This window comes from Bacillus rossius, chromosome 3 (assembly GCF_032445375.1).
Source record: "Bacillus rossius redtenbacheri isolate Brsri chromosome 3, Brsri_v3, whole genome shotgun sequence".
Lineage (NCBI taxonomy): Eukaryota > Metazoa > Arthropoda > Insecta > Phasmatodea > Bacillidae > Bacillus > Bacillus rossius.
The window spans coordinates 10,665,070-10,691,235 of record NC_086332.1 but is presented as its reverse complement, the minus strand read 5'-3'; the positions used below and the strand labels follow the sequence as shown (position 1 = coordinate 10,691,235).

Genomic DNA, 26,166 nt, shown 5'->3' with positions numbered 1-26,166 from the left:
ATATTTTACTGTGCATGGCTGTGGAATGTAATAGAAGAAATAAAAATGTGTTTAGCTTAAATATTTTTATTGTAAAGCTAATGGAAGGACTACATTCCTTGTTTTCCCATTTTTTGCATAAACATATAGATCAGATGGTTTACCGACTCTGGAGCACCCGACATATAACTGTCCATGAGAGAAGCATTCATTTTCTAAATTCAAACCGCACACTTGCAAAGATTGTCCTTGTGCTTTATTGATGGTCATAGCGAACGCAAAGCGTATTGGAAATTGAAGTCGTTTGAACTCGAACGCCATATCTGTCGGAATAAGTGGCATTCGTGGAAGTAATACGTCTTAACCTTTATGAAGTCCAATCAAAATTGTTGCTTCAATAAGATTATCCATTAATTTTTTAACTACTAATCGTGTACCATTACATAATTTAGGCTGACAGATATTTCGAAGCAATATAATTGGCACACCAATTTTCAAATTCAAAATATGTGGTGGTAATCCTGGAACATCGAGTGAATTGAGAAATTCCGTTGGAAAGTTCACTGCTTCATTTTGGTGCACTACTGAATCAATAGATTTGTATGTCATTGTTTCACCTTCGATTCTGTTTATAATACTATTGTTCATATCGTGTACGTCAACATTTTTAGCCGCTAGAATGGCTCTTTCGCTCAACCATGCATGATTTTTGAATTTTGTTTCGATGTTTTGGAATACCTTGTCTACTAATTCCTCTTTTGAATCTACGATGTTGCATAAATCATATGATAAGCTGATTTTTCCTGTTTCTGGATTTGTAGGTACAGTGCCGTTACCAACTTCAATTAATTGTCTTGAAAATATGACTGCTGTTGGATCTTTCTGAAGTTTAACTCGCATATTCGTGGTTAAATGCATTTTTTTTACTGTGCTCCAAAAATTTGAATATTTTTTAATTTAAACGTATTTTTATCAATAGAGTCGAAAGAATATACTTTCAAATTAAATAAAGTTTTTTATTCTTTCTTGATATATATATATATATATATATATATATACATATTTGTGTAAATTATAGTCGTCAAGGCACAATGGTCGAGTAGCCGAGTCGGCCTCCGTAGCGCAGTCGACGGCCCACCGGGCTACGGTGCGGGGGCTCCGGGTACGAATCCCGGGTAAGACATGGGTGTAATTTGTATTGTCTTCATATCAACCTTCAACCAACACTACCATTCCACAATGACTCGGGGTGACTTACAACTACAACATTAAGGGGGGGGGGGGAGATTGTTGGCACACTGGTGACTGTCAAAACTTGCCAGTGTGCCATCCATCTTTTTTTTAAAAAAAAAAAAAAAAAGTAGCCTGATGTGCTTGAACTTCGACAATATGGTACAGCATCGTCGAGCGTGGTCACAACTAAGTTGGGTGACCATGATATTTAGTTATAGAAACTTTTTTTTCCGACTTTTCCGGTGGATTTTCCCAAACTTTTATTTCATATAAACACTCTTCTGTTAAGATGCAATGTTCTGTAAAAATTTCAATCCAAACCATCGTATACTTTCCGAGTTTTGCGGCCAAATACATACGGAAGCTGAATTTTTATATATATAGATTAATGATGTCTTATAACTAAAGAGTTTGATGACAAAGGTTACTTACAAACGGTTAATTCCAAACTGTGTACGGCCTGATTTCCGGTTCAAAATTCATTCTAGGACTAAATTTTAAACTGAATATCCAAAATCAATCATTAAATTGATAATACTTTGAGCAAACTATCAGTAATAGTTATGTTATTAATTAAACTTGAATCAATTAATAAAACACAACATAACGTAATTACTCCGTGTCATCATATATTTTGAACTTTTTGCTACAATTTTCATTCTGTATTTTTTATGCAAATATTTGTCATGATAGGGCATAAATAATACTGTCCCAAGCTTTTATACTTTTTTAAAATTTAGTATGTATTAACAAGCACTAGTATGGATTCACTGATAGGAAGAAATGTTGTTATTCCACTCAGGTAATTACAACTGTCAAAATAATTACACCAATGGCGACTTCGGGAAGTTTCCAAGTCATTCCTAACCATAAAATGTAACACAGAAGCTGTATTTCAAACATCCGCTAAATATTAGAAAAATTTTAAGATGGCAGGGAATTATCTGGAGAAACTAATCATAGGTTCTAGTGTTTTATCACAGTTTTTTGAATTGAAATTGAAAATCAATATCTCTTTTACACCATACTACTACTACTCTTAGTGCTAAGATGATTTTTTTTACCATCGGAAATATTTTCCTCCCTTTACAAGACTTGAGGCAAATATTATTTCAAATTTGGGCATTAGGTTTAGAGCTGGCTATAAACAATATATGTTTCGAATTGTTAAAATGAAAAGCTACAAACACAGTTTTAATAATCGTTAACACAATTTTTTTTTCCAAAACTGCATTCCCTTCGAGAATATTAGATTGTTGATTTTTGGCCACAGTGGTGGTTCTTAGGCTATATAAACACATAAAAATTGATAGTTATTGAACAGAAAAAATAAATTAAACGGTCTTCAGCTGCATTGGTTACAAATGTGCTGCGAACATATGCCAAATCCACCTGTGAAATCCTAGTATTCTCTCGACAAGCGCACATACCATCATATTTACGAGATACGTTATAGTGAATTTACTATTGTAGGAAAATTACTACTCCCTTGCGAATTGCAGTTTCACACCGGTAACCGCGAACAGATAAGATATCGAAATAAATAATAATAAAGAGGGCAACGGGGTACGCAATGAAATGGGTGATAAATAGATGCCAGATAGAATCTTTTTTGTCGCGGGAATGGTCTGTAAGAGGAAAGGGTATCACAGGGGGTGGAGGAGAAACATGCCAGGGAGACAATAAATCAACCCTGCAGAGCACGTACACATTCCGGAGATGATAACGATTTTATGTCCTTCCATTTATCACGTCAGTGTTGAGTTTAGCTCTATCGCACCGTGTTCTTCCCGCTTTTCATAACTGCCAACATGAAACTAATGTCTAATAGAAAACGCATTCTATACTAAAACAGTGCAATTACCATGAATACGTCAAGGCTATTTCTTACAAAGTTTTACTCAACACACACAATACACTGTAATTTTTTTTTGTTGGTTAATGGAACAAAAATATTCATGTAAACTTACAGACATTGAATTTTTTTTTACATTTACATACAAAAAACTGTATTACTACAAAATAGGGTTCGCACTAATACTGGGTTCGGATTTCTACCCGTGCGTTTTTGCTTTGTGTTGTCCCAGTATTTCCAATAGTTAAAGTTATTGTAAAACGTTACATGAATAGCTTCCTAGTATTAACTGCGAACGTTAATAAGCATAATAAAACAAAACAAAGTCCAATAATTGAAAATTTGATTATATAAAAAAATAATGATGTTTGAATGAAACATCTATTAAAGTATAAAATTATGCTTCGAATTTCGAAATATATGCTAAGTATTATCTCGAAAAAAGTATTTCAAATATGAAAAATAACCATAGCTATGTGTTGTGCAAAGTCACAATATATTTCTTGTAGTATTACAAAGTATTTCATAGTAACTGGTATCCAAAGGAATCTTCTGTAAAAGTACAGGAAATGTTTGTTTCTGTGTATCGTTGAAACGAATTATGGCCGCATGTCTCATTTACATCAAAGTAATTACAGACGGGCGAGTGGCTGCATAATTAGAATAGAATAATTGAAAAATTCCAGAGGTGGGGTAAATGGGAGTATCCTGAAAAATAAACTATCGGCACACGACAACATCCGCCACATTCCTCACTTGCGAAATATCTAGGCTTGAAACTCGACGGGAATCGAACCCTGATCGTATTGGCAAGAGGCGACTGATCTGGCCTCTCAACCACCCCTGACATCCCTTCAACCACTCAGTATCTTTGGACAGCAGACATAATGCCAAATTGCTATTCAGTAAAACATTTTATGTTTTTTTACAACTTTGATAGCTTCAACGCATAGCATTACATAGTAAAATGTTTTTTTTTTGTAAATTTGTACATTTAAATTAAGGTAACTGTAACGCTACAAAAAATTTTCGCATTAATTCTGGGTTCGGATTCTTGCCCGGACATACATGCTTTGTGTTTTCCCAATACTTCCATAAGTTATTTGTAAACCGTTCCCTGAATAGCTTTTCAGTATTAACTGCGTACATAATAATGATGAAACCACAAAATTAAGTCTAATTGTTGAAAATATTTGATTATCTTCTTCGTGGTTAAAAAAATTATGATTTAACTAAACATCAATCAATATTAACAATTTTCGCAAGCCTATATATATAATTTTTTTCTTTAAAAAACGTAATTAATACATGCAAAAAAAACAATAGCAATGTGTGATTAAAAATTTTCGGTAGTTTTCTTGTGGTAATACAAATTATTTCTTGGCAGTTGGTTTCCAAAGGAATCTTTTGCTGAAGTACAAAAAAAATGGGGGGGGGGGGGGGGGGGGGTGTTTGTCTGTAAAGTCAGTTTACGGACGATAATTTTACGTGATAACGTCATAAGAAAACATTGATGAAAAATTGCATACCTCAACCTGTTTGATATTACAGAAGATTTTCTCGCACGGTGGTTGGCCGGTTCTTGCACGCTCGGCTCAGTTGGAACATGACAATGAGTCATGCTTTTTCGTGCGTGCAGCTGGCGTTCATAGATTTATAAGACATCACGTCAAAAATGTTTTTGACGTGACGTCTAATAAATCGATGAACGCCGGCTGCACGCACGAAAAAGTGTCCCGTTAAGCACATTGTCCAGTTACCTTGTGTCCCGTTACGCTCATTGTACGCTTGCACCGCATCTATCTCTCTTCCACTCGATTGGAACAACCATCGATGTGACTTTTTCGAGGCACATTAAACTTGAAACACTCCCATTCGTTTCCTACTTTTCCTATCATCGTCCTACCCTTAACAGAATAAGACAGATTGGAAGAAGTTAAATAGCAAACATGTATAAAAGTTATAGTTAAAATAATCTCTTCGTTAAAGTAATAAAAATATTTGAATTAATGAGTGCAAATAAAATTAAATTTATCATTTAAATTGTAGATTTCATTTCACTCCTTCTTTGTATCCATGCAATATAGTGATAATTCAATAAAAATGATTCAATTTTATTCATAAAAGTATGCAATGATTACATCAATGTTTTGTTATGACGTCGCATTAAATTATCGTCCGTAAACCTTCTTTACGGACATACAATTTTTTTTTCTTTGTAGCGTGCGCGAATGTCGGCCAGTTTAGGCGGCGCGGGGAGTTACGTGCCTCGCAGGCCGGGCGGGTTGCAGCCCGACACGAGACCAGGGGCTGCGGGCAGGCAGGCTGGGGCAGGGCGTGGAAGACGCGAGACAGCCAGGCCCGGCGAGGCGCCCGCCTCCTGATGGATCGCTGGCACCCCTTGTTCCAAGGCTTCTGCCGCGAGGGGTCGGCGGAGGCGAGGGGGTGTCGGATGGGGAAAGGATCGATGAGGGCGAATATTAGAACAGGAGTGACAGGGGGATGAAGCAAAGTGGGGAGAGTCTCGTCGTTAAGGGTGACTGATCTCCTCCCAAGGAGAAACCTCTTCTGCTTTGGGGTGTGTCGAACGTGGTTCGGTATTGGGGGAGTGTAGCATGGACGAAAACAACGGATAAAATGCTCATTCAAATTTCGGGCCAAAGAAATATAACTAATTGCAATTTTAAAATATAGAAATAAAATCAACACCTTTTCTTTTAATCACATTTGCTCTCATTCATTGAAAACGTAGTTGTAACGGGTATATTCTTTGTCATGTACACTATCTCAAATCTGACCATTCTCTAAAGAACAGATTATGTATTTTTTTCTTTACGAACATTGACCAATTTCATGCAGGTTTAAGGTAGTTGTGGAGGAATACTACATATTGCAGCCGTTGCCATGGTGCGACTTCCGCAAAGTTTTTATTTAGTTTTTCGTTTCACAGTCCATAGACCCCAAAATCATCGTCAACTCAAAAGTTTTTACATATCACATTTTTATGGACACGATAACTGCCGTAATTTTTCATTAATCACTTCCGAAATCATACATAAAATAAAACCATGGATTATCTCATACATGTTTGTTAACTGTCAATATCCGACCAAAAACAGAAAAACAGAAAAATGGCTATAAATCCCGTAAATTGATGAATACCACATCCGTCGGAACGTATTATAACGGGTATTATCGTATGGGTATCGGAACGTATTACCGCACGTGTAATACAAAAAACGTTTTGTTACGATGAACCATAACTGGAAGGGGTGGAAAAAGCAAGTATTGGAGGATAAAAAAATGCATAACTCCCTTAGTAGTCACACTATCGAATCCATTAGAGTTGATTATTAATGGCATATTTTTTATTTAAAACATTTGTCTTAAACAAATTTTGATTCAATGAACCATTGCAGAAACGGGACGAAAACAACTTGAGTAGAATAAAAAAAACATAATTTCCATATCAAGAACACTATAAAATCCATTATAATAATTCATTGCAAAACCATAAGTATTTATCTACAACTTTCGTCTGAAATAATATTTATACGACCAACTATTACTGCAAGGGATGGAATATAACAAGTTTTGAAGGACAAAAAGTTAATAAATCCCCTAGTAAGAAGAATATTAAATTCGTTCGGATTTTTTTGTATACCTTGTACCTTAAAATTTTCTGGAACAACTTTTGATACAACTAACCATTGCTGAATAGGGTGGATAAAGAGGGGTTAAAATACAAAAAAAATTAATTCATAATTACCTTAGTATTCATACCATAAAACCCGTATTATTTAAAACGTTTGCCTGAAACAATTATTAATAAGATGAACCATTGCTGTAAGGGGTTGAAAAAAAATAGTGTTATAATTAAAAATATCATAATTTCCGTATAATGTACACTATCAAATTCCACCTCATTTATTGTTAAAACCTTGAATTAAGTATATTATTTACAACTTTCGTCTGAAATATTTTTTACACGACCTACCATTACTGCTAGAGGTGGAATAAACAGGGGTTTAATGACACAAAAAAAGCATAAATCAATTAGTAGACAAACTATCAAATACGTTAAAATTGTTTTTAAACCCTACAAATATTATCTAAAACTTTTGTCTAAAAATGTTCTGAAACAACCAACCATTGCAAAGGATGGATAAAATAGGATTAAAATACAAAAATAAATTCATAGTTCGCCTTTAGTAGGCACACTATAAAATCCGTTCAAATTTTGTAAATATTATAATTTTTATCTGAAACTTTTGTCTGAAACAATTTTTGATAATGCAACTATTACAAGGAGTTGATAAATTTGGGGCTGGAATTAAAAATTAAAACTTTCCTACCATATACATTATCGAATCCATTCTTATTGTTGTTTAAATTTATAAATATTTTCTAAAACGTTTGCTAAAATAATTATTTATTTAACCAACACTTACTACCATGAGTGGAAATAACAAGGTTTGAAAGTAAAAAAAAATATAAATCGTTACTTTTTTAATAGATATAAAATCAAATCTGTTATAATTTTTTTTATGAAACCTAAACATTTTCTACAACTTTGGCTGAAACAATTTTTAATGAAACTTATTGTAACCGTTAAAACAGTGGTTGTAATTTAAAAAAATTAAAAACTTTCTTATTACCAAATATGTTCAAATTTATTTTAAAACATTTTAATATCATCTTAAACCATGGTACGTACAATGGATTAAATTAAGTGTTTGAAAGTAAAAAATAATAATTACTTTAGTTGCTACAACATAAATGTTTTTGTAGCTGTTCAACGCAGGATGCATAGAGTTAAAAACATTCATAGTATTTTCGCTGCTTTGAATATGAGAAAATATTTAATCGATCGTTTTGTCATAAAGAACATAAATGTGTCATGTACACAGAGTTCCTAAAATGATCCAAAAATATTTTAGAAGTTTCCAAAATATTTCCAGGCAAAATAGGTACGTACTTCGAAACCTACCTAACCCTGTAGGCTGTGCTGAAAGGGATTTTTTACATGCTCTGTCATCAGACCAACAGCGGCAGAAGGATGCGTAGAATTTGAGACAAGCATAATGGCACAAATCATTGTGAGAATTTCACGGCGAGGCGTGGTCTAAACTTAAGCTGTTTACTTTAGTGAATTACATCAACATAGAGTGTGAGACCGAGTCTTAGAATTCCAAACCCTTCTTATCGATACAGTAATAAATAAACAGATCTTGTTCTTACATTTTGAGTCTTATTCATACTGTGTTTGTGGAATGTGTAGGGGCATGCAGATTTCACGAAAATATTTCGAGACTATATGAAAGTTAAAACACTATAGCATCGTCTGTGTTTCGTAATTGGGTGAGTTACTACGAGGTACATATCGATTGTGCCAACACCAATCACAGTGATTCATTGCGGATTGTAAACGCAGTCCTGAGTGGCTCGGTCAAACAAGGCAACGACTTCTCTCGCAGACGGCCGCCAATCACAAAGAAGATACCACAGGTGCGGGCAGTGGCGTAGCCAGGATTTGTGTATGGGGGGTGTTAAGAAGCATGCCCCCCCCCCCCCCGTATTAAAGCGGGGGGTCCGGGGGTCCTCCCCCGGGAAAATTAGGATTTTAAGGTGTAAAATAGTGCTATTTTAGCAGTTTTCGGTACTTAAATTTAAATATTGTAATGGTAAAATTGTATTAATTTTAATATGAAATTTTTTTGAGTGATGAATAAGAAATTAATTAAAGATTTGGTGCTAAGGGGGGGGGGGGGGTTGAACCACTTAACACCCCCCCCCCTGGCTACGTCCCTGGGTGCGGGTATACCTTCTTGCAGTCTAATAAGTGTTCAGATAATTTAGCGAAAAATGCCTGGCCCTAGGAATGTGTTATTTATACAAGACAAGATTTTATTTGTTATATTAGGATTCCGACTCATTTCGGTGTATGTGGATTTATTTCATTTCCATTTTTTATCGTTTCAGATTATTTCGGTTATTTCACATTAATATGTTCAAGTAGATAACATTTCCACACATTTCAGTCCTTTCCTTTGATTTATTTCGTTACAATTCATACATTTAATCATTGAAATTCGTTTCTATTAAAGTACACTTATTTCGTTATAAATAAGTTCTTTGAAGCTTTTTGGTGATTTTTTTTAACTTCATTTTATTTATTTACTTACATTTGGGTACACATCATTTTATTTCCTTTGTATCGAGAGATTTTGTTTGATGTATTAGGTTTCCCTACTCATTTCCGTATATATAGATTTATTTCATTTCCATTTGTATTGTTTAGGATTCTTTCGGTTACTTCACATTAAAATGTACAGTTAGGAAACATTACCGCACATTTCAGTCCTTTCCTTTAGTTTATTTCGTTACAATTCATTCACCACGAGTGGAGATATGGGAACACTGGCCGGTGACGCAGTCGCAGTGAGCAGGTCTCCAGTCGGGAAGGCGTGCTCCCAGTGGCGACGCGCGGCCGGTTGTTTGTGAGGGGCGAGGCGATGCGCCAGAAGGCACATCAGACCTTTGTTGTTCCTGCTGGGAGGTGCGGTCCCTTTGATGCGGGGACTGTCTGCGGGTCTCTGCGGGCAAGGAAGGGCCTTTCTCACCGTCGACGGGCGATGCCGCTGAGGATTTCCTTACAGTTCGCGTGGCAAAGGTTAACTTCCCTGGGTGCAGGTGGTTGAACTCCTCAACCCAGCTCGACGACTATTTTGTTCATGTTTTACGTCTCGTGGTGGACAGGAGTTTTAGGCTGCAGGGAACCTTTCTGAGAATACATGCTGTAGTCAAACTTTGAAGATGAAAGTGTTTTTTTTTCCTCGCTCAGAAAAAAGGACTAAAAAATAAATTTGATAAAAAAAAGTGTAAATTTTCAAGAAGCACGCTTACTATTCGTACTTAAAAAAAATTGCCAGTAAAAAGCGCAAAAAATTTAAACCTCTTTAAAACATTACTTTGTGTGAGAATCAATTAAGTGTACCGTATTTAAAAAAACTCAATGATAACATTTAATGGTTTTTTGGCCGCCAAAATTTTTTCCACACTATTGGACAACATCGTTATTTTATGTTTACACAAATATTAGAAAAAAAATAGTCTCCCACCCCACCTTTCCAACGCAAGCTCCTACTGATAAAATACGTATCGAGTTTACTATAGGAAATCATTTAAAATTCACACATATGCAAACCAAATAAATCTAATAAACCATCTCGATCGCCGGGTACTAATAAACATTGGTGAACCATCAACATCTTGTACTGTAAATGTAAGATTACTGACGCACAGTTTCACTCGTTTTCCTAAATTTAAGTAACACCGATACATATATATATATGTTTAATGGAAAAGAAGAAAAATAATTGTAATACCTTTAGTTTGTTTACAATTAGAAACGCCTGTCATCTATGTTTCAAGACATAGAAAGTCTAAGAGAATTATGGTGGTGTCTATAGAGCATGGAGATAGAATAAAGTCGAATTATGACAAATGGGCGTGAAGTTCACATGGGAGGAGGACAAAAATTCCATAACAATTTCATGATGTTTTTTTTGCATATCATAAGTAGTTTTTTAAAAAAATTGCCCCAAGTTAACAATACCAAGAGCTGTTATATTTTAATAGTAAAGTTATCACAAATCTGGGCTTTTTTTTAAGAGAGCTGCTACGTGTCAATTTTTTTTTATAATGACACATTTTCAACTGAATGTAATCACAGTGACACATTGAGCAATTTGAACGAGAGCTATCTGCTTTCGCCATATCACCACAAAAAAATTTTTTTAAGCCTTCCACCCGAGGACCCTTTCTCGGCGTCTCTACCTCCCTTCCACCGCTCGCCGCCGCAGACCATTCTTCTCCTTTCCCATCGTGGAAGGAGCTGCTAATGGAGATGGAACAGTCCATCAGGAATATCCCCAGAGAGCTTGAAAGTGGGCAAACAACCCAAGTCCGCCGAGGGTGGAAAAAAAAACAGAGAGGAGGGGAAACAGTTATAAAATCTAGTTGGAGTGGGGGGGAAATGGAAATATCGCTCGTGCAAACATCTGTAATTTTGAAGAGCTGCTGGTACAGAGAGCAGATATGAATGTTTGCCAGGAGCCATCAGTTTTCTGTTATTTTTCTCTCATTTCGGATGGGAGAACTAAAATTACGCTTTCGGTAGTTGGGTGAGTTTCAGCTAGCCTATTGAAATAGCAGAAAGTGCCGCAGATGTTTGTGAAACAGTAAGTACAGGCAGTATGATAAGAACAATCATCAGTCTGGCCATTTTATCAAAACAGTGCCGGATCTGTATAGAAACCTCAAACTATACGAAGCTCAGTGTATAATAATGCCAGGGTTAGTAGCTCTGCAAAGTGCGTTTGTCATCCGGTTATAAATTAACATTTTCTGGTAGCGGTACCACAAATTTCGACAATGCATCACTAAAGAGATCAATTATCCCGGACTCAAATTCAGAGAACAGCTTAGCTGCATTGATGATATTCTAGAAACTTTATTTTTAGAACGTTTTGCACAGATTGTTGTTAAAATTTGTGTTAAAAACCACACAAGAATATCCTTTATAGTATTTATAGTATAATATCTAGAAGACAGTTATATAATGAGCTAGGAGGCGGGTAATAATGGTCATTAAACATTGTATTCTGGTAGCGACGGAACGTAGACACGATCTTTTATAAAGCCCCAAAGGAAAAAAAATTGCAAGGTGTTATCTCAGGTGAACGTGGAGGCCAGCGAAAAAGAGCTCATCGTCTCGAATTGCGGCTAAATTTGCGGCTAAATTTGCCACGTGGAGGATCACGTTTAAAATTTGAACGAAACGCATGTTGAACTGAAATTAACTGATTCACTTTGAGCAATTTGCAGAACACGCTCAGGAGTGGCCAATTTGCGCAGGTTAGCGCTGCAAGGGAGAAAATAACAAAGCATTACTAGAGACCTGTAAAATTCGCGATTTCAAATCCCTAAAGGATAGACTCCATGATCCTCTATGCACTCGTGCAAATTAGATCTGCTGATTGGTTACCGACTCGTAACACCTGTTAACTGGAATGATCGTGATTTGCTAATTCTTCTGTTAAAGATTTTTCATTGGCCCAGAGTCCTTCAGATAAACTGTGGCCCAATCACTGAAGCAAAATAATGTCAAAAGTATTTGTATTCAATCCTATCGTGAAATGAATCCGCGAATTTTACAGGTCTCTAAGCATTAATCGCACATGCGCTTACCTAGAATTGTGACCTTGAACCAAAACTCTAAACAACGCTTACAATCGATAGAGACCGGAAAAATTCGCGCTTTGGATGACCTCTAAGGATAGACTCCAAAACCCTCTACACACTCCGGAAAATGCCACCTGCTCATTGGCTACTGACTCGTGACACCTGTTAAGTGGGATGCATATGATTCGATACTTTTTTGGTTGAAGGTTTTTCATTGGCTCAAAGTCCTTCAGATAAACTGTGAGCCAATCAGAGAAGCAATATAAAGGTACAGTTGTTTGGATTCTATCATATCGTGAAATGAATCCGCAATTTTTTCTTGTCTCTAACAATCCATACCATTAAATTTTTATAACTAGGACATTCTCTCATGGCCATGCAGTATTTTGCCTGGAAACTGATAGGTTTCAAATGGCCTCCATCTCCACCGTCCCGAACAAGTTTTGCCCGGGCAACTCAAACTATTGGCAACGCCCCTCCGCGAACGGGCGAGTGTTTGACTTCAGGGTCGTTACAGTTGCCGCCCCGTCGTCTCCTCCTGGGAGGACGCCAGGCATCGGTCGATTCACGGCTCGCAAGGGTGGCACCCTGCCCCATTAGACCGATAACCCCATCGCCGGCGCCGGCGTCCGAGAGAGCTGTTCCTCCGCTGCGCAACCACCGCTCGGAACACGCGGCGCGTTGGGACCGAGATTCCTAAGATGTACATCAAGTTCTGTCCCTGCCCGAATACGCCCGAATATTCACCTTCGGCCAACCTCGGGTTTATTGATACATACTTATATATTCTCTGTTTATTTTAATTTAGCTATACTAACCTAACTAACCGCCCATGGTGTTTTAAAGTGTTTTAATGTAACTAACCTAACCGACCGCTTTTAATATTTTAATTCATTTTTCCTGCGCAAAAATAAAACAAATCCTGAGGTTGGCCGAAGGTGAATATTCGGGCGTGTTCGGGCAGGGACAGAACTTGATGGACATCTCAGGCTTCCCCGTTGGGAACAGTCCGGAAACACTGTCGCGACCAGAGATTAGGGAAATATACACGTGGAGCATGAGGTCCTAGTCTGGACGAGAGTGGTGAAGCCAAAAAGGGGAGGGGGATTTCAGTGCGCTACACGTACCAACATTGCGGCCGTTTGTTCACAAATGTATAAGCTGTACCTGTACTGGAGGTTAAACTGAGAAAAAAATTCAAGTCATACATTACATTTGTATTATGAATATTCGTTTAGCACTTTCAATATGTATGTATAGACATATTAAACCAGTAATATTTGATCAAATTCTCTTCCGAACAACTTAACTACAGTCGTTAATAAAAGCAGGCCATAACAGCTGATAGCAATATAACTAAACGTCCGTATATTGCTATGTGAAGATCATTAAAAAAATTGAGGTAAAAACGGCTTCACGTCTGACGGCTAATGCTCCATCTGTATCCTTTCCTAATCTAGGTTCACAACTAACCTCTGAAAAATAAGTCACTGCGCGTAACTTTGAGTTAATAAACATAGTTACTTACTGTAGCTTCAAAACCCAGTTAAGTTGGTAGGGCTACATGAAAGGTCTGTCTTGATGTTTTTTATTTTCATGTTTTTGGTAATATTATGAATAATATATATTATAAAATAAGGTTTACTTTTAGAAATAATTTTATTAATTCAATGGGTTGTTTATTTAGTGATTTTAAGAGCCTTATAGTGTTATAGTCAATTTGTATTTCAAATCTATCTTGAGCTGACAATTGGCAATTTACTTCGGGATAAAACTCTGTTTATTAGTAGTATATACCTTTGGGGTGTTGATCCCCTTAAAATAATAAAGCGCAAATTTCGACAAAAAAGCCTTTGAAAATTTAAGCACATTTTTTAAACTACTTAAGTTCCACTCTACCCTGGTGCTCGGGTTTCGATCCTTACTGACGGTCCCTTTTATAATAATCCTTTTTTTTTAGTAAATCTACTGTTTACAGATATTATTAATTTTAATGTAAATTATTTACTATATATTACATGATATTTATATAACAGTAGTAAAGTCTTTCAAGAATAAAAAACAATGGGTAAAATAATAGTTATAAATAGTGATTATGATAATTATTTAGATATTTTACAAATAAACTTTGTTTATATATATTGTTCTCCAAAAAAAAGGACCTGGATGATAATTACCATTTAAAAAAACGTAAAAATTTCAAAGGTTTTTTTTTTTTTTTTTTTTTTTCGGAATTGGCTGGCTAGTGCACTTTATTATTTTAGGGGTGAACACCCTAAAGGTATACTGCTAAATGCTAATGCACCGAGTCTCATTGTGGCCTCCCCTTGTAAGAGATTTAAGTCGAGTGGTAAACAGTTTTAAATTAACTGGTTTTATCTAGATTCTGTCGTAAAACTCTGTCCTCTTCAGATGATATTCATACACCAAAAATTTGTTTTTCTGAAAACCTTGAAAACCCTTCTTTTCCAGGCTTTGAGAAAAACAAACTATTGAATATTTATTAAATTTTTTTCTAAATGTAAGAGTTTTTGCGTAAAAGTATATACAAAAACGTTCATTCAAAACTATGTACCACATGATTACATGCTTTCAGTTCATACTAGAGTGAAAATACAAATTTACCTATTCATTCTCTTAAAACCATAAAATAATCTATTATTGATTTGAAGAAATCGGTTATAAATAATCAAAACTAGTTTTATTATGAATTAAATACAAATTATGGGTAAAAAGACCAAATTATATTAATTTAGGAATCTAACCTTTGGATAAAGGTTCCTATTTTTTTTTGGTACATACAAATATTTAAGTGTTCTTTCATAACCATTGTAATAGTTACTGGCGCGATAATTATATGCAAAAGTTTTTAAAATTACCAAGTTGTACGAGCTTGACACACATTTCACTACACTAATGTTAACTTCGAAACAGAAGAAAACACAGTTATATGCTCTAAAGAAGAAACAATTTGGATTTTTGTGCCATTTATGCCTGTCTGCACGTAGCAATTTTTTTTAATCACATGAAGTTTAACTGGTGTGCAAGTTTAACTTGTGGAATAAGGGCTCTGGGTCCAATGTCCAGCCAGCAAGCTGGGATAATGTCTCACCAGAATACTGACCTTTACTTGCACACCACGGATAGCAATCATAATTGTTCGTCAGATCAAATCGTCAGAAAAACTTTAAGCTATACGGTACTAGGCGTCACCAAAATCAACATCAAGTCAACCCAATGAAGTTGAAGCACATTAGGCACCACATTCCGTGCTTTATAGCATTCATTCCCCGTGTTAGGTCAACTTTAGGGAAGGTTTTAAGTTTTGGAAAAAAATATGTTTGCCAGAAAAACTGAATACACTAGTTGATATGTTTGAAGGTAATAAATTCATTTTTTTTGTTAGTTTCTTACAATCCAGCATGTAATCCCCACTATTAACTAAGCAATGCAGTTACGAGCTATGATTGACAGTCCACTTACATGAGAAGAGCAAAGTAATTATTCCGGGTAGGGCCACATTTCTAACATGGCATTAGAGGACTCTACGCAAATACGAACCTGTAATTGTATTTCGCTTTCAAAATAATGTTTTGTTGCAGCTGCGTTTTTAATTTTTTTTTAAATCTTTCTCGCAGTAATTTACCTGAGCTAAAAAAAAAAGCAGGGATTAGTCGATATACGTGGCCATTTCGGTTGCGTGTTCAGAGTGAATCACTGCATATACACGTTAAATGAATTTCTTTTTTTTACAGACTTTCCCCAGGGGATTTCTGGCTTATGAGTACAAAGCGGTAACGAGATAGTGCATCTGTAATTATATTGTTTAGGTTATTCACCGTCAAAAAGAGTTTAAATTGAAAATTTCGCGTTTGTAATTTTTTTTATTTCAAAGGCGCAGTCATTATTACTATTATGCTCATTTTTTAAAAACAGGTATCTATTAGAAATAAAACCACACAATGATAAGCATAATTAACTACATTATTTGTTAAATCAAGTTAAAATCAAAACTTAAAAAGAATTGGTACTGAGGATTATATATGTGTTAGTCATAGTTTATATTGCAAAGTTCTAGTTTTCATATTCAGGAGACACAACTAGTGCTCACTAGGTTGGTCAGTATTTAGCCATACATGGTTAATTGTAAACATATTGTGGCTCTTTATTTTTAGTAGGTATTTAAGGAGATATAGTGAAAGTAAATTTTATTTGGTGTTATAATGTAATTGGGAATGGTAATAATTTATTTTTAATGCTGTAAAATGATGTTCGTGCAGTGGTTAGTAAATGTGATGAATTTTCGGTTCTAAACATAAGTAAATTTATACTACAAACAAGCTCATATTATGACTTTAAAATGTTATGTAACGATGATGATTTTTAAGACATGAAAAATAAGAACTGTGTATTTACTTTATATCAGTTCACCACTCATTCGTGTTATTTCTTATTGTGTACATATATTGCTCATGATTTACAGTTTTGGCTGTCCAACTTTAATTTATTTCATGTGTTTACGACACTCGCACTTTTATCTCAATTATTCTTCAAGTTTTTTAACAAGTGTATAACGAATAATTTTATTCTCTTTACTGTTAACCTGTGACATCCAAAGTAATTATTTGACTAGCCAACATTCACACACTCGGCGAAGCGAAGCAAACACAACACTTGACTGGTCGTCAAAGCTACAAGTCGTTTTGCAATGTTGCTAAAACCACTCTTGCTGCTAAACACACGACTAACACAGTTAAACATGGTTCAAACCTTTGCGAAATTTTTGTTACAGCCCGTAATTTAAGGGTTTTGACATGATCCGTCTAGCGACAATTTAAGAGGCATGCTTGGACATGGTTTAGGAAATAATTCAAATTACAGGTTTAGGTTTTAATCATCATGGTCTCGAAGCAATGAATATTTCTTCTGTTCTATTATAATTGATGGCTGCAACACTATGTTGATTTTGTACTAACACTTCACGCCACTTCAAATTGGTGCAAAAGGTGGGACTGTTTTTGCTTGGCTACAACATTCAAATGGTGTACATTATAAATGAAGTACATTGCCAGCACAATTAGCCTACTGTTCTTAATATTTACAATAAGTAGTATACAAATGGGCGTCCGAGATCTGGGTTCTGGGTGTGGTGTCTGTGGTGGTGTCCGCCATATTGGATAGTGACGTCACGGCGACCATCTTGGATGAGTGTAACGGGACATAGCGTAACGGGACAAGTTTGACCTTGACCCCGGCGGCCATTTTGGATCCGCCATCTTGGATCCGCCATCTTGGATCCGCCATTTTGGATGACGTCATTGTGTTCTCGAAAATTCCGGCATTGTGTTTTCCGCCATTTTGAATGATGACGTCACCGTTGCAATTTCCGTTACGGTCGCCATCTTTAACTTTTTTATTTATTATCCGATTTTAATGAAATTTTTTTAAAAATTATAAAAATATTCAAATAATATAAATTTAATAAAATATTAAAAAAAAAAAAACATTTACGACACGGAGTTCGGAGTCCTCGGTTCGAACCCGACGAGGTCAAAAAAAAATAAAAATGGCGACCGATCCTTCCCTCGTGGTGGGTGCTGGCAGACTGACTCCCACCACTTTTTTTCAAAGCATATATAACATTATCTAGTATGACGTCATGACCGCCATCTTGTCTGCAATGCTGGAAGCCACCATCTTGTTTTCGGCCGCTAGAGTACGCCGACGCCATGTTAGTTTAATTCTTACCCGCTAGAGTGCAGTAATCATTTATTATTGCTGTGACACCCGCCATCTTGTCATTTGGCCGCCATCTTGAAAATCCGTAATTATTTAGCTAGAAATTCGGGAAAAGTTCCAAAATTCATTAAATAAATTTGTAATCTATATACTGATTGATTAGATCGAATAAGGTCCTTGGTTCGATCCCTGGCCGATACAAAACAACTTTAATTTTAAAAAATACTAAAAAAGTGTTAGGTGTGAGAAAATAAAAACACTGCAAGTTCTTTTAAAAAAAACTTTTATTACATACATACTACACTACTACAAGTACAAAAAAATACACAGACAAATCACTAAAGTCTTGTGGATTTCTCGACGTCTGCATCTGCCACCCACGAATTAAAGCGAGGTGGAAAGCCCCACCACTTGACGTAGGACAGTCCATTTCTTCGTTTTATAATCTTCTCCACCAAGTACGTATCGGGATACAACGTAGGCTGAATCTCTTCGGCATAGAAGCCGCCATGGATAGGTTTGTGGTCCAAATCTTCGAGGTAGTAGGTCCTAGGCTCTGATTCACGAACATGTGTCACACGGAAAAGTTCGGGACTCCAGTTCGCAGTGAAACCTTTCTCGAAGATACCTTTCTGCTTGGAGATTCGCACAATGTCGCCGACGTTAGCTTTACGCTTTCGTGGATCTTTCTTCTTCGTGTTGGGAAAAACTGTTTGAAGCAGGCGATTATCCTTTACGTCCTTTGGCTTCATTTTCGTGGTAGAATGCACAGTGGAATTATACTCGCTTATTAGTTTCGGCAAGATGTCAAGCCACTTGTAATTTCCGTTAGCCGTGAACTGCCGCCACATCTTGGAACGCAAAGTTCTGTTAAACCTTTCAACAACGGAGGCTTTGACGTTACTAAATGTAGAGTAGTGTTTGATGCCATACTTCTTCATCAAAGCCTTGAAGGTCGCATTGTAGAATTCTTTCCCGAGGTCCGTTTGCAGGTGCGACGGTACACGTCCATCACGCAAAATATTGTTCATGGCCTTGGCTACGTCAGTTGCAGTCTTTGATTTGACAGGTCTAGCCCAAGCGAACTTGCTATAAACATCGATGACTGTCAACATGTACTTGAAACCTTTATTCAATCGGGAATACGGTATCATCTCAACAAGGTCCGCCTGGAATAAATCATCAATTCCACGAACTATGACTTTGCGACGAAGGTATTTCCGTCTAGCAGGAGCATGAAGTTCGCGAGCGATTCCGGTTCGACTCATTGTATGTAGCCGGCTTCCTTCAGTTCTTCAAGTATGGAGACTATTTCGTTGATGTGCGAATAGTTTCCTACACTAAGCGATGCATGTAGAATTCTAAGGCGATCAACTAATTCATTAGGGTCGTCCCAATATACATAGTCAAATATCTGACCACTTTCTAGCTTTTTTAAACCTTCGCCATGTATTGTTAGTTCACTGAAGAGATTAGCGAGAATGTCGATTTTTTCATGATCTACGTCTTTATATACACCACTATCTGGATCGTTATCGCGAAAATGTGCGTTGGTTAGCTCTAGCAGTTTTTTGTACTCTTGTAAGTCTTTGTGAGAATATCCTTTAGGCTCCCTGCGAAACAACAATTCGTACAGACCCGGAGTCCCGCGCGTTTTGTACTCTGCTACGCGTACGATGTTTCCTGGTAGAAAGTCTATTTCTTTAGCACCGAGGAACCACTTATTATATTTTCTGTACACTCCGTAGGTCGTGTCATTATTCCGGCTCGTAAACGATATCAGGTATGGTCGGACCATTGCATTAACTTGATGTCCCTTTTTCGGTATTTTTTTCTTGTGCATGGACTCTGTACTTGTTAAGTCCTCTTCTTCTCGATCTGGTTCATACTTTCTCTTCTTTACAGTCGGCATTTCATCTTCAACTTCTGTCTTCACAATGATGACTGGTTCTTCCTTGTTTTTAAGTTCGTCGAGGCGACTAGTGATTGGTTTAAATATCTCCTCATTTTCCATCTCACGTGCAAGTCTGGTTCGTCTAGCAAGTAAATATTTTTCACGAACAGACTGTATAGCTCGATGAAGGTCACTGGCCAGGTCCGACATTGTACTGGCTGAAAACTTATTGCAAGACCTCCTTTTATACTTTTTTATTCGATCGCAGAAACTTCTTTCTTGTGTTTGGCCAAATCTGAATTTGTTGACAAGTGAGATAGTGATGCTTTCAGACTACTTTGAAAAGTTCTCAGATCGTCACGTCTTTGTGCATTCGATACTTCGATCATGTCGCGAATGCGAGAATCCGAGGCTTCCACACGCTGGTCGATGGCAACGAGGTACTCAAGTAATTCGTTTTTCACACTTTCCACCTTTTGAGCCAGTAGCGAAATGTATTTGCGGATAACGTCGTCATGAGACTTGAGAGCAGTACGTAAGTCTCGACTGCTACGACCGAATTTCGAAATGCTATGACTCATGTTTGGTGATAAACTGATCGAAACCTCGTCTGTACCTGCCCTTATATAGAGGCCAGTCCTTTACGATGACTAGAAATCCGTGTTCTTCTTTCCAACACAAGGAGCACATGTCTTTGAATTCCTGAAACGACATGTCGGTGTTTACGTGATCGTCGTAAGCGTGGCGTAAATTAAGTTCGTCCATGCGAAACAAAACTATGAATTTGCGTTGTCTCGTAGGAGATGTTTTGGAATACGACTGTACGTCTGACACAGGTAAACGCAGTCTACCTTGGCGTGTCTGCCCATGGAAAAGTACTCTTGTATTATTCCTTGTTTCTCGCACATTACATCGTCGAAAACAAACATGGAATTAGGCTTTGCTTCGGTTGGAGGTACAACATCGGTATTATCGCTAAACGGAAAATACTCCAGACCATCCACAGATCGTAGAACAGTTGCAAGGCGCTGGTACTTTGGCTGTTGCAACGACTTGGAATACAAGTAAACGTTCTCGAACCGAAGACCATTTGGTTCCTCCAGTAAACTCAGTAAAACACACGTTTTACCGCAGTTGGACGGACCCGCCATTATGCAACGTACGGCAGAAGGCAACAGTAAGCCATGTCGTGATTCACGCGCACTAAATACATCGTCTTGCGTAATGCGCACGGGCAAACACACGTCTTGCTTGACGACCTGCATTGTACTAAAGTAATTGTATAAAATCAAACACATTTATACTTTCTGGTCAGTTGTGCGTAATGACTCGAAGAGGTAAGAACAAAAAACACATCGGCGCAGTACTCGTAAACTCGCTGATAAACAATCTACCATTCGAGCTACACATTCCCGGCTACAGATTTTGCGGCCCCGGCACGAAACTAGCGAAAAGGTTAGCTCGCGGTGACGTGGGCATTAATTCTCTCGACGAAAAGTGCAAGCAGCACGATATCGCATATTCATTAAGCAAGGATCTGGAATCCAGGCACCGGGCCGACGAGATATTGGCACAGGAAGCCGAAGATATAAGCAAATCGTCGAACGCGGGACTAGGAGAGAAAATCGCAGCGTGGGGCGTATCTAAGATCATGAAGGCAAAGACGAAATTAGGACTGAGTGCTCGTCGAGCCAGCTCCATCAAGTCAAAGACTAACTCACGCAAGACCAAACGCAAGATCGGTGCAGGCGTGCAAAAAGCCAAGCAAAAACTACAGACTCTCGACAAGAAGATTATAGGAGGATTTCTTCCTTTGCTTTTGCCTGCATTGGGTGCTCTCGGCGGCCTCATCGGTGCAACGAGCGGTATAGTGCGGGCAGTCAACACTTCGAAGAATGAACGCAAGCAGTTAAAAGAAGCACAGCGACACAATGCCAGCATGGAAGCCATTGCCATCGGTAAAAAAAAACGGCGCAGGACTGTACTTGCATCCTCACAAGACAGGGCGAGGCATGAGAAAGAAACGAATGAAAAAATCCTAAGTTCATTGCCGAAACGTCCGCTCACAAATATAGATTTAATAAAGTACGCACGCAAATTGAAAATACCAAATTTCCGCGGCGTGTTTATGCGAGACACTTTGCCCAGCAAGCCAAAGACACGTGAGTGCGCAATAATTAATTTAGACACGTCGGCGGGTCGCGGCACGCACTGGGTGGCGTACATAAAGTCTGGAAAAAAAGCTACTTACTACGACAGTTTTGGAAATTTACGCCCTCCGCCCGAACTGCGACAGTACCTGGGCCGGTCCACTACGTTGTTTTACAATTACGAAACGGAACAGAAGCCTAATCAAACAAACTGCGGACACTTGTGTCTTCGCTTTTTAACAAACAAAAATTAGCTGACAAATAAAAATTGCTACTTAAAGGTTGTGCAGTGATGTTAATTTATTAGTCATGTCGATAACACTTACCCTGACAGGTCACGCATCTGAGCTGCGGGCGGTTCATTTCCCGCCTCTGGATTTAGACGGAGAATGGTGTATCGGACTCGTAGATTTTCAAACGTATAATGCCATACCTAATATCGACGAAGAAAATTGCAAGATCTGCTTCCTGAAAAGTGATGGGACCGCTCATGAAATACGGTTACCTGTTGGCTCTTACGAAATTGACGACATTGCAAATTACATCAGGGATATGTTACCACAGGATGTAGACTTTCAACTGCGTGGAAATCCAAACACTCAAAAAAGCATTCTAACATGCAGTGAAAATGTCGACTTTACGAAACCTGACACCATAGGTACGATGCTCGGATTCGAATCAAAGGTTTATGATACGGGAAGAACGTACGAATCTACACGCGCAGTAAACATTTTGCCTGTGAATGTCATAAGAATAAACTGTAATTTGGCAAGTGGAACGTATCTCAACGGAAGACTAAGCAACATGCTGCACGAGTTTTCGCCGATGGTCCCGCCAGGATATAAACTGGTCGAAGTACCGCAAAGTATCATTTACGTTCCAGTCGTCGTGAAGTGCGCACACGAAGTCGTCGTCCGAATCGTTGACCAGCGAGGACGATTGGTGAATTTTCAAGACGAAGAAATTACATTACGTCTGCACTTGAAGCGATGGGCATAAAGTTCGTAACACCGAACAGTTATAAAATAAATCGTATTGGCGTGAACAAGAACAGTTCTCTACCAGACATCGGTGCATTAACACCTGACAACATAAAGTATCTTCTCAGTATTGGACAAGTGCCGAATAAATATGGAAGACGAAATCCTCAACGTGGAAGATCCAGTCATTTTTGATGACAGCATTACGAAAATGGAATTGCACGAGTACCAGCCTTTCCTGCTCGGACCGTACGCACTACCATCGGAAGTACGCATTGCAGTACAGCACCAAGATATTTGTACTTTACCTTCGCAGTCATTTCTACGTATAAGAGGCACGCTTACAAAAGCGGATGGTACGCATCCGACAACGACGTCAATATCCTGCAATGGTATTCTTCACCTAATCGAGCGCATTACTTATGTACTCAATGGTGTCGAGGTAGACCAGACGAGAGATGTAGGCATAACATCTGCTATGAAAAATTACCTTTCGCTCACGCCAAATGAACTGTCTGCTGCAAAGATGGCCGGTTGGGCTCTCGAGGATGAATATAAGCTTCCGGTTTATGCCGAAGGGAAGTTCGAAGTTTGTGTTCCTCTGTCCATGCTTCTTGGATTCGCTGAGGACTACAAGCATATAATCATTAATTCGAAACAAGAGCTCGTACTGCTTCTAGCCAACACGCACATTAATGCAATTGTCGCCGCTGCAGAAAACCCTCAAGATGTCTCGCTAACACTACAGTCTATCGAGTGGATGCTGCCCCACATCCAAGTGAGCACCGTTGAACGAGTCAAGATGTTGAAGAACATAGAAAATGGCAAGAATTTCGATGTGCCATTCCGATCCTGGAGCCTGGAAACTTATCCTGGCTTGCCTCATAGTCAGCGTATCAATTGGATAGTAAAGTCCAGCTTCGCTACGGAAAAACCAAGATACATCATCGTCGGGCTTCAGACCGGAAGACAGCTCAATGCAGGAGTAAGTCGCTCCGTATTCGATAACTGTCAAATACGCAATGTAAAAATATTTTTAAACAGCGAAAGTTATCCGTACGTTGACATGAACATGGATTTTGAAAGTGGAAGATTCCTTCTAGCATATCAAATGTATGCCAAGTTTCAGCAAGCTTACTATGGGCGGAGACAGTCACCGATACTGAGTCCCGACAGTTTCAAGAACAAGGCACCGTTAATGGTGTTTGACGTTTCCAAACAGGATGATCGAATAAATTCAAACATCATCGACTGTAGGATCGAGATAACGACTAGCGGAAATATTCCGCCAAACACCTATGCTTTTTGTCTGATACTTCACGATCGGCTTGCATCGTACAATTGTCGAGACAAACTTGTGAAAATCCTGACATAAATACTGTTTCGTTTTCGATACTAATTTAGTTACGACCGAGCATTGCTAGCGACAAGATGTACTGCAACCTGCAAGGTTTCCAGAGTCAAAATGGATTCGTGCTCAAGGAAATTAGCGTCACCTCTGGAGACAAGACTCGAACCCGCAGCTTCCGACCTCCGTATCCGTGGAAACTACTAGACGAAAAAAGTAAACGGTCAAACGAATGGCTATGTAAATATTATCACGGACTAGAGTGGGACGAAGGAAAAATTCCGTACCACCAAGTGAAAAACACTATTGGAGATTTACTAGTTCAAAACGAAATAATCTACGTTGCCGGACCCGAACAGAAGAAATGGCTACGAGAACTGTGCGACGTTGGAGCAGCTGAAATCGTAGATATACAGACTGACTACGGCTGTCCTTCCCTGCGCAAGCTTAGTGCAATATACGACATGCAGCCATGTGACAAGTTTGAACGTGTCTCTGCCTGTACAAACTCGCAGCTAATGCAGAAATGGCACACACAATGTTAGTAGGAGCCTGCATATATAAATGGCGTACATACGTACGTGCCTTCAGTTGACGTTCGACCTGCAAGAAGATGTTTACATTTCATCCTGCTAACGTGTACGTGAGCGCAAGACCTAGCTTCAGCAGTGTCGAGTACAGCTACTGGGATTCCGGATATCTACGTACATATACAGAAACCTGTGATGGAGGTGCTCAGCATTGGCGGTTTGCGCACTTTCCTGTGTCCTACGAACCGACTCAGCAGCTGGTAGCTTGTTGCGAACCTGGAAACTGTGCCGTCTATCACATGAGACCACACACAATCCTTCCTGCTAGCATCGCTGAGGTAGTCGCCTCGTCTGCATGTGCAACACCAAACATGAGCGTGTTGCAACCTGTTGCGACCTGTGATGCTTCTACGCAGACGCCCAAACGGTGTGTGTCTCGTCGTCGCAGTTCAGGCAGTGAATCTGTCCCAACTAGCACTGAGCCAAAGCCCAGGCGTAGACGTGGTCACAGACGTCATCGACCATGTCTTGTCAGAGTTGTCAACGTCACAGAAGATGACCAGCTGGAAACCTGTGTTCCTGATCCTGTGGCCTGCGAACCAGTTGGAACCGGAGTCAACGAACCAGTTGGAACCGGAGTCAACGAACCAGTTGGGACCGGAGTCGACGTGTCAGTTCGTGCGGCATTAAAGACTTTGCTTGTGAAAATGCTTGATTCCTTAACCTAATATGTATTTGTGTAATTTTTATAATAAATGTGTAAAACTTGAACTCGTATGCTTTTTATTTCTACAATTTTTAGGTACCTAATAAGAAAAAAAAATAATTTTAAATACAGACATTATTTTGACTCATGAGGTATACCAGTAGACCACGGGTATATAAGCGAGGTTCAGACGACTGGACCCGCAGTTCACCTCTGGTCGCGGTGCAGTACGGACGTGCTCTCTCCATTAAGTTTCGTGAGATTTAGTTATGTCGACCGGAATAGAATGTTTACCGACAGCAGCTGGGACCTCGATGGCAGCAACGATGATGGAGTCGGAGATCCCGATACCGACTGCAGAGGAGACCACGGCGGCGGTGGAGATCCCGATACCTGCTGCAGAGGAGACGACGATACGTGCTGTTCCACCATCAGCTGACGTTTCATCATCTGCATTCCAGACATCAAGTAATGAAGAGCATACATCGCATCAATGCAAATATTGT

At 38.4% G+C, this 26,166-nt stretch overlaps 1 protein-coding gene across 1 annotated transcript in view; it reads right to left on the bottom strand.

Moving 5' to 3' along the window:
* Window positions 1-26,166, bottom strand: part of LOC134530206 (mucin-2) — a 466,453-nt gene that overhangs the window by 137,401 nt on the left and 302,886 nt on the right. The window lies entirely within an intron of this gene.